General features: G+C 34.0%; 7 non-coding genes across 7 annotated transcripts; all 7 read left to right on the top strand.

The window, feature by feature from the left end:
• The first annotated feature begins 457 nt into the window (after window positions 1–457).
• Window positions 458–530, top strand: TRNAR-ACG. The gene has a single exon. It is a non-coding gene; the product is annotated as a tRNA-Arg (tRNA).
• Window positions 531–932: 402 nt separating this feature from the next.
• TRNAR-ACG lies at window positions 933–1,005 on the top strand. The gene has a single exon. It is a non-coding gene; the product is annotated as a tRNA-Arg (tRNA).
• A 1,915-nt stretch (window positions 1,006–2,920) lies between these two features.
• On the top strand, window positions 2,921–2,993 carry TRNAR-ACG. The gene has a single exon. It is a non-coding gene; the product is annotated as a tRNA-Arg (tRNA).
• Window positions 2,994–3,380: 387 nt separating this feature from the next.
• TRNAR-ACG lies at window positions 3,381–3,453 on the top strand. Its single transcript has one exon. It is a non-coding gene; the product is annotated as a tRNA-Arg (tRNA).
• Window positions 3,454–5,118: 1,665 nt separating this feature from the next.
• Window positions 5,119–5,191, top strand: TRNAR-ACG. Its single transcript has one exon. It is a non-coding gene; the product is annotated as a tRNA-Arg (tRNA).
• Window positions 5,192–6,139: 948 nt separating this feature from the next.
• Window positions 6,140–6,212, top strand: TRNAR-ACG. The gene has a single exon. It is a non-coding gene; the product is annotated as a tRNA-Arg (tRNA).
• Window positions 6,213–7,371: 1,159 nt separating this feature from the next.
• TRNAR-ACG lies at window positions 7,372–7,444 on the top strand. The gene has a single exon. It is a non-coding gene; the product is annotated as a tRNA-Arg (tRNA).
• Window positions 7,445–8,956: the final 1,512 nt, after the last annotated feature.

Consider the following 8,956-nt stretch of genomic DNA (forward strand, 5'->3'; position numbering starts at 1 on the left):
GTCTATTTCCATACAGTTTCCGACTCTCACCCCTCTCTCTCTCTTTCTGTTATTTCTATTGTATCTATTGTATTTTATCTACATTGATGTTAATTAATCTTGAGTAAAAATTGAAATATCAGTTTAAAATGAAATATTTCACCACGAGCATTGTGTGAAATTTCAATTTTATTTGGGATAAGATTAGAGGAGGATTTAATGTTTTAAGAAATATTAAAAGCGGTATCACAATACAATGAAAATAAGAAGGAATTATTAGCCCAGAGTCTCCCTCCATATATAAGATCATAAAGACAGAGTTGATAAACTTCGATTTTGGGGGGCCATTAGGGTGAGGCAAGTGTAACTTTTATCTGTTAAAATGATCGATGAAATAGTGACATAGAGATTCGAGATTTTGGGATAAAGATCCATATGTTCATAGAGATGCATCTGATGTGTTACCTGTACAAGCAACGGCCCTGTGGCCCAATGGATAAGGCATCTGACTACGAATCAGGGGATTCCAGGTTCGAGTCCTGGCAGGGTCGTCATTTTTATTTTGCTCCAATTTCACCTTATTTTGTATGAATTATTAACTTTCATTCTGTGTTATGAACAAAGTTATAAACATAGACCATAGACAAAGCTTAGCAATAATTGTAGAAACACTTTTCTACAATTGATTCCATTGACTACAAATTACAATGTACAATCAATCGTTAAAATCAAGCGTACGATTAATCGATAACCTTTGTGTTATGGGACCCAGGTCTAATATACTACTAAAGTGTATGTATTTTTAAAATAATTTTTTAATCATTTAAATCTACTAGCATGGTCTGCTACAACCCAAACATAATCACGTGGAATTATAAACAAAACTTTCTTGCGCAACTCGGAATGTAATATAAGTGGCGCTATATGAATAAAGTAAAACGTTTGTACACAGCGGCCCTGTGGCCCAATGGATAAGGCATCTGACTACGAATCAGGGGATTCCAGGTTCGAGTCCTGGCAGGGTCGATATTTTTTATTTTGTTCCCATTTCACCTTTTTTTATAACAACAATAATAATAATGATTATAATGATAATAATAGCTGGATTTAGAAAGCGCTTTTTGTCTTAGGATACCAAGCGCTGCTATTATTACCCCGGCTATATAATGCTCACATGCATCTTCGATGATTTGTTAATGATTGAAATCTAATAGACAAACCCAAATGATTTCCAACCCCATGGGTATAACAAGGACTGTATAGGGGACTGGGAAGGGGTATCAGGGGTAAGTTTTGTTGTTAAAGGGTATTACAGGCTGAAGATAACATGACTTTAACAGATAAAGAAAAATCAAACAAACAAAACACTGAAAATATGATCAGAATCGGACAAAATTATGACATATTAATTTTTTTCATTATTCCGGTGAAACATCCAGTTTTAGGCATGTCTTCATGTATATTCAATGAGCAAAGTGATGATGTCATATCTACACATGTTCTTTTGTATTTTAATATATGAAATTAGGTATATTCATTTTTTCCTCCAAGAACCCCCCCCCCATAAAAAAGGATTGACAACTGATTAAGTGCATTCGATAATCATTGCTACGACATATTTCATTATAAGGGAGACGTATCATTCACACGTGAATGAAATAATTATGATTTCAGGTATAAATAACAAAAGAAAATGGAAAGTAATGAATGGGATGTGCATATATAATTGTTTTCACAAAATATTGCTAGACTTTGAAATTTAATAACTTCCTTATTTGTTATCAGATTTTAAAGCAATTTCCAGCAGTTTGCTTTGTGAATTTTGCACTATTTATTTAGATATACATATTTCAAGCCCGGAGTGTACCCCGTTGAGGGGTAAAGACGAGGGAACCGAGGATGCCTTAGGGGTGAAGGGAAAGGGTATGGTTTTAATAAAAGGTTGCATGCTCATGCTGACTACAATCCCGAAGTCAATTATGTGGCACACTCTATATATAGCCTGACATTCTTGCTCTCAAACGACTTCCTTCATAATTTTATAAAGTGATACTCATTAATGGTATAATGGACAATTAAAAATACATTTGAAGGGGGTGTAGATACAACTTAAAGGGGAAGTTCACCCTGAAGAAAACTTTGTTGTAAAAAAAGCAGAAAAAATAGTAAAAAATATTGGTGAAGGTTTGAGAAAAATCCGTCAAAGAGTAAGAAAGTTATTAGAGTTCAAAATTTTGGATTTGTGACGTCATAAACGAGCAGCTGCCCCATGTGTTATGTAATATAAAATGTATGAATTTCAAATTTTGTAGGGTTCTGATGACTTAATTTTGTTTTCTTTTCATGATCGGGTGTAAAACGATTTGTCTATTGATATACAAAAGTTACAGTGAAAACCATTTTCAATTTTCTGAGAAAATGACATTTCATTGATTTTTTACCATTCGCTATGTAGGAATGCTGCTCGCATATGACGTCACAAATCAAATAATTGAAATTCTAATAACTTTTTAATTATTTGATGAATTTTTCTCAAACCTTCGGCAATATTTTTTATTATTTTTTCTGCTATTTCTACAATAAACTTTTTGTCAGGGTGAACTTCCCCTTTAATAGGCTGCCATAAATTTTACTTGTTATGAAAGTATTTCACCTTTTTCGAAGAAAAAAACTTGTCAAAGTTATGTTGTAGCCGTGTTTCTTATTGCAGTAGTGTTTGAATTGAAGTTATTGAGATTGAAACAAGGAAACATAGTGTACAAAAAAGAGGAATAAAATTGTTTTAAAAATAGTTATCGGGTATAGGCCTAATAGCATTTGAACACTGTTTTGGGGCATTTTGCATTAATTATTGATAGTCATAGTGACATCGAGATTCAGGAAGCAGACGGTCTTCATATTAAAGGATATCTTCCCTGATTTATAATGTCTCCAATATAGCGGTCCTGTGGCCCAATGGATAAGGCATCTGACTACGAATCAGGGGATTCCAGGTTCGAGTCCTGGCAGGGTCGACATTTTGATTTTGCTCTCATTTCACCATATTTTGTATGAATTATGAGTTTGAACAACGTTATAGACTATAGACAAAGCTGAGCAATTATTGTAGAAACACTTTTCTACGATTGATTCAACTGACTACAATATACATTCAATCGTGAAAATCAAGCGTACGATTAATCGATAACCTTTGTGTTATGGGACCCAGGTCTAATATACTACTAAAGTGTATGTATTTTTAAAATCGTTTTTTAATCATTTAAATCTACTAGCATGGTCTGCTACAACCCAAACATAATCACGTGGGATTATAAACAAAACTTTTTAGAGGCGCTATATGAATATCTATTTCTATCATTATGTTGAGAACATTAATCTGATGTAAAATATTTTTATACAGCGGCCCTGTGGCCCAATGGATAAGGCATCTGACTACGAATCAGGGGATTCCAGGTTCGAGTCCTGGCAGGGTCGACATTTTGATTTTGCTCATATTTCACGTTATTTTGTATGAATTATTAACTTTCATTCTGTGTTTTGAACTTAGACCAGGTCCCTTTATAATATACTATTAAATTGTACGTATTTTGAAATTATTTTCAATCATTTATTTTAGAATATTTGAGTTTTATTAAAATGTCCCTTTCCATATTTAGGTCTTATAAATTTTGTCAAACTGATATTTACGAATAAAATAATTAGAAAATAAAAACTACTTTTGTATATAGGGGTAGATAATGTGAAATCTTAAAAAATTAAACTTAAACTTAATAAGCTGTCATGACTTCTTATGAACAGATGGAACTTTATGAAAGTATATCAATTTTGTCGAAGATCTGTTTAATTAGCCAATAAAAAGTTGATGTGAATGCACTTCGAATGTTATTAGTAAGCAAGTGTAACTTTTCTCTCTTTTAAATGATTGATTATATTTGTGACATTGAGAGTTTGAGAAACGGATTTTATTAAGTTATCATTACTATCATACTTTCTTGTGCAGCTCGGAACATAATATTTCAATATAGATGGCGCTGTATGAATGCTTTCATTATTAATATCATGTTCCGATAATTTATCTAATGTAAAATAATGACATAAGGCGGCCCTGGGCCCAATGGATAAGGCATCTGACTACGAATCAGGGGATTCCAGGTTCGAGTCCTGGCAGGGTCGATATTTTTATTTTGTGCTTCCCTTTCACATACAATGTATGCATTGTTTTCTTCTTTTCTTTCTGTGTTCTAGGTGTAGACAAGGTATATGATTTTCATTATGATGCTCAGATGTGTTTTTGAAATAATTTTTCTTTATTGAAATCCATTTGGAAAACAAAATGGTCTCTAATTCACACAGCCATGTTGAATTATGAAGAAGTTGAGAGGAGAGGAGGGCAGAAAGGGGGCAGTGGATTTGTTTTGTAAGGGAAGTATAAAGATGAGGACTTTAAAAGGACATGGTTAAAAAAAAGGTTTCTCGTGAGTAATGAATGGTTTCAATTCCGAAATCAATTATATGGCGGTATATTCTATAGGGTATAGGCTGACACAGTAAAAACCCTTTTTATCTATATATACGTATTCAATTTTCAATGAATATTGCATGGCTATTTATATATTTACTTAACAGTGTAAAAACCCATGCAATAATCGTTGAAAATTTAATATTAAAAGTTAGTTTTTGTATTAATGGTTTTAAACACAAGGCTTAAACTTTTTTAATAGAGTTGTATAAAAAAAACACCTTTTTTACTGTACATATTTTGGCTCTGTCCTCAAATGTCTTCTCCATATTAAATATTTTGTAATACGATACATGGAATAATTATTATTACCGACGAACCCTTTTTCTGGGGTGGGGTAGATGAATTAATATCAACTTAATTAATAAGGTGACATGAATATGATTTGTTACGAAAGTATTTCAGTTTTGTCAAATAAACCATCTGTTGAATATGTTAAGCGTTTCATTTTATTGTATGCAAAAAAAAAAAAGAATTGAAGATATTGAGAAATAAGAATCAATTGTGTTCTTTTTATTTCAATAGAATTTATAATGATATCATAGTGACATTGAGATTCGGGAATCGGACGATCTTTATATTCAGGAACATTTCTCTGACGTGTTGATATATAACACAGCGGCCCTGTGGCCCAATGGATAAGGCATCTGACTACGAATCAGGGGATTCCAGGTTCGAGTCCTGGCAGGGTCGTCATTTTTATTTTGCTCCCATTTCAACTTATTTTGTATAAAGTATTAATTTTCATTCTGTGTTTTGAACTTAGACCAGGTGCGTGTTTCATAAAGCTGTTCACAAGTTAACGACTGGTGAACCTTTCTTACGCTCTAAATAATCACCAATAAACATTTAATGGTCAGTATCATTTATCACACAAAAGGATCACCAGTCGTTCTTAAAGTCGCTCTTAACTTCTGATCAGCTCTATGAAATGGCCCCAGCTGGTCTGCTTAAAATAAACCACTTAAAGGTATGAATTTTTGAAATGATATTTAATCATTGAAATCCACTGGCATGGTTTACAGCCCACACAATCATAATCATGTGGAATGATAAACAGAATGACTGGGGAAAGTGAGGAGGGGGCAGGGGGCGCGGCTTGACTTTTCAGGGAATTTAAGATGAAGGAATAGAGGTATTATATGGTTTCTCGTGGCTTCAATTCCGAAATAAATAATGGGGGTATTCTGTATTATAGGCCTAATTGTGAAACTGATACTTACGAATGGTACATGGAAAATTAAAAGCACTTTTTTTTTGGGGGGGGGGGTTAGATAATGTGAGCTTAATAAGCTGTCATAAATATGATTTGTAAAGAAAGTAGATTACTTTTATCGAAGATCTGTTCAATTGTAGATGTTTGAATTTTGTCGGTTGTGTATGAAAATTAATTGATGTTATTGAGAAATAAGAATCAATAGATACAAAAAAAAATCAAAAGCAGATTACAATTATGAGCAAATGAATAGTTATGTAAAAATGTACTTCAAACGTTATTTGATACCAAGTGTATCCTTTCTCTCTTTTAAATTGTGACATATAGAGTTTCGAAAACGGATTTTTTAAAAACATATCTTCGGAATAAAGATATATCTATATTGATGGCGCTATATCTGATTATGTTCATGCCATATATACAGCGGCCCTGTGGCCCAATGGATAAGGCATCTGACTACGAATCAGGGGATTCCAGGTTCGAGTCCTGGCAGGGTCGAAATTTTGCCCCCATTTTCACCTTGTTTTCTATGAGTTATATTCCTCTTTCCTTCTGTATCCTAAAATTGACCAGGGGTCATTTGCGCTAATACATCTCTGGGTGCTACATAATTTTTTAGAAGCACTTGCCTGGTCGGGCAAGTAAATCTTAAATACCCCCTGTAGTTGGAATATACTTGCCCAAAATACCTATTCCACTTGCCCGAAAAAATCCTTGAAAAAAGGTTTTACCTCTTCAAAAACGAAAGTTTTACGGTTATTTAAACCATTGACCCAAATTTTCTCTCTTTTGACATGAACTGATTTACCTTGTTATTGCATTTCTTTTTTTCCAAAGTGATTTCATCTTGCCTCAGTGCCTGCCATGACCAATATTAGGGTCAACATCATATTATATCGACCCTAATTTTAGTCATTTTAAAATTTTGCTTGCTCAATGCGGGAAAGTAGTTTTGGTCTTTACTTCAAAACACTTGCCTGACTCTAACTTGTACTTGTCCCGGGTAATGGGGCAAGTGCATATGCAGCACCCTGCATCTAATAAGCTACCTTCATTTTATTAAGATTGTCACTAACTCACCTCGGCTCGAATGATTATGAAAAAAGGATGAATTCCCCTCCGAAAAAACAACAACAACAACCACATTTCATAACAACGGAGAGGGGGCGTATGCGAGATGACTATCCTAATATTGAAATGTCTTTCTGAATATCATGAAGTTTTAGGATTTAAGATTCATCTTATCACTTCTGAATGAGTGTTCCATGGTTTGGTCCAAGTAGACATACATTTTTTCGTTCCTAATAATGTTCTATATAGTTTATGTTAAAAGACAAATAAGTCCTGTAAGAGTTTGTCGCGTTGAAGGGCAAACTGGCCAAGCGTTTTTTACTTAAACATTTAAATGCCCATTTTCCTGTCTCCCTTGAATAAATTTAGTAAAAATAAATCGCATGAACTTTTAATCCAAGGATTCCAAGGAACATCTTCCCCTCTTCCATACAAAAAAGACGAGTGAATAAATTTCGATTTTTTTTTTGTGAAGTGTATTTAATTTTTGTCTTTCAATCTCTTTACTGTCACTGAGATTGCATGAGGGGAAAGGATAATCATTTGAACAGCGTTATTTCCCCGAAGTTTTACTTTATCGTAAATCGGCCCTGTGGCCCAATGGATAAGGCATCTGACTACGAATCAGGGGATTCCAGGTTCGAGTCCTGGCAGGGTCACAAATTTTATTATTTTTATTTGTTTACATTCCTTTTCGCCATATCCTTAATAGATCAATTTTAGTGTCCTTGATTTTCAATTACACTGATCAGAATAAAAAATTGTAAATCCTTCTGAGTCTACTTTACTTTAGGTCTTGATAGAAGGGTCTAAATGAATCAAAATCCCAACACTGAAACATGGCAAGATATGAAAAGAATTCCTTTATATAAAGGATCATGCTGGTGCCTGAGCAACCTCTCTCATGGGGTGGGGTCCACCGGGTGGCTTACTCTTCCATCTTTTTGCCTTAACATATTTTTTTTATTGATGCACCCCTATCGGGGCGGGGGAGGGGAAGCTCCATCCTCCTCCCCCAGCATTCCATAAGTAATTCCATATAAACCAAACCCAGTCAAGGTTTGGAGTCTGCATGGATTACTCATGTAGCAGGGAGTAAAAAGAATAGTCTTCTACCTTACACTAATTTGCATATTTTATGTGAATAATAAAACAATATCTTGCTGGTACAATGTCAGGCAAACATTTTTCTCAATGTGAATTTTGTGTTTACAATTATATTCTCTTTAATTCAAGTAAACAGATGAGTTGATGATTATCATTGATATGTCAGGCAGCCTTTGATATCCATGTGCAGTAGATTTTTCGAGAAGTCTACTCTTAAGCAGAACCATACTAATAAATCAAGACAATAGAAGCTTTTATATCTTGCCATGTCAGGAAAATCTCTATTGATCCCGGAAAACCTCTGTGCTTCTATCTCTCTCTCTCCCTTTCTCTTTCCACCATTGATCCATCCATCATTTACCCCTATCTTTGTCACAGTTTTATCAACTAATTTGACTATTTAAAAAAAAAATGGTAACATTGTGCTACAATTCCAAATGTTTGATCTAATTTCAATTTGATCTACCTGTCCTTACCATTGTGGGTATATGGGGAAGACATCATTTATTGGAAATCAAACAAAATGATAAATTGACTGAGTGATCATGAGATCATATATGATTAAAATTTCTTTGGCTCATTAATTCACTTCAGTTTTATCAACAAATCAGACCTTGACACACTGTTCCATGACATGGCCAACAAATCTTCATATGACACCTAGACAGATCCTTGTCATTTGATTGGTTGGTCGATATCGATCATTCAGCCCATTTTACAATGATGTCATCAACCTAGCAATTACAGATCTATTCATCTTGCAATTTTGGATCCATACGATTTAATCCATTGCACGCGCACACCCAGACTACAATGCAAGCACCACTTGTGTTTGCAGCACGCATGTTGTATGTCCACGATAATCAACAGACCGAGCTCGCACTGCATGAGCATATTTTGCATCGAAATTCACAAATTTCATATGAAAAAGAATCTATATTTAGGTGTCATATAAACCAAATAATGAATGTTCGTTTCATTTGTGCCATGGACAGGATACTTCATTCGGTGAAAGATGAAATATATGATCATTTCTTCTTTCACCTCATGAAGTATTATGTCCA

The sequence above is a fragment of the Lytechinus variegatus genome, chromosome 14, assembly GCF_018143015.1.
Source record: "Lytechinus variegatus isolate NC3 chromosome 14, Lvar_3.0, whole genome shotgun sequence".
In the NCBI taxonomy this organism is placed as follows: Eukaryota; Metazoa; Echinodermata; class Echinoidea; order Temnopleuroida; family Toxopneustidae; genus Lytechinus; species Lytechinus variegatus.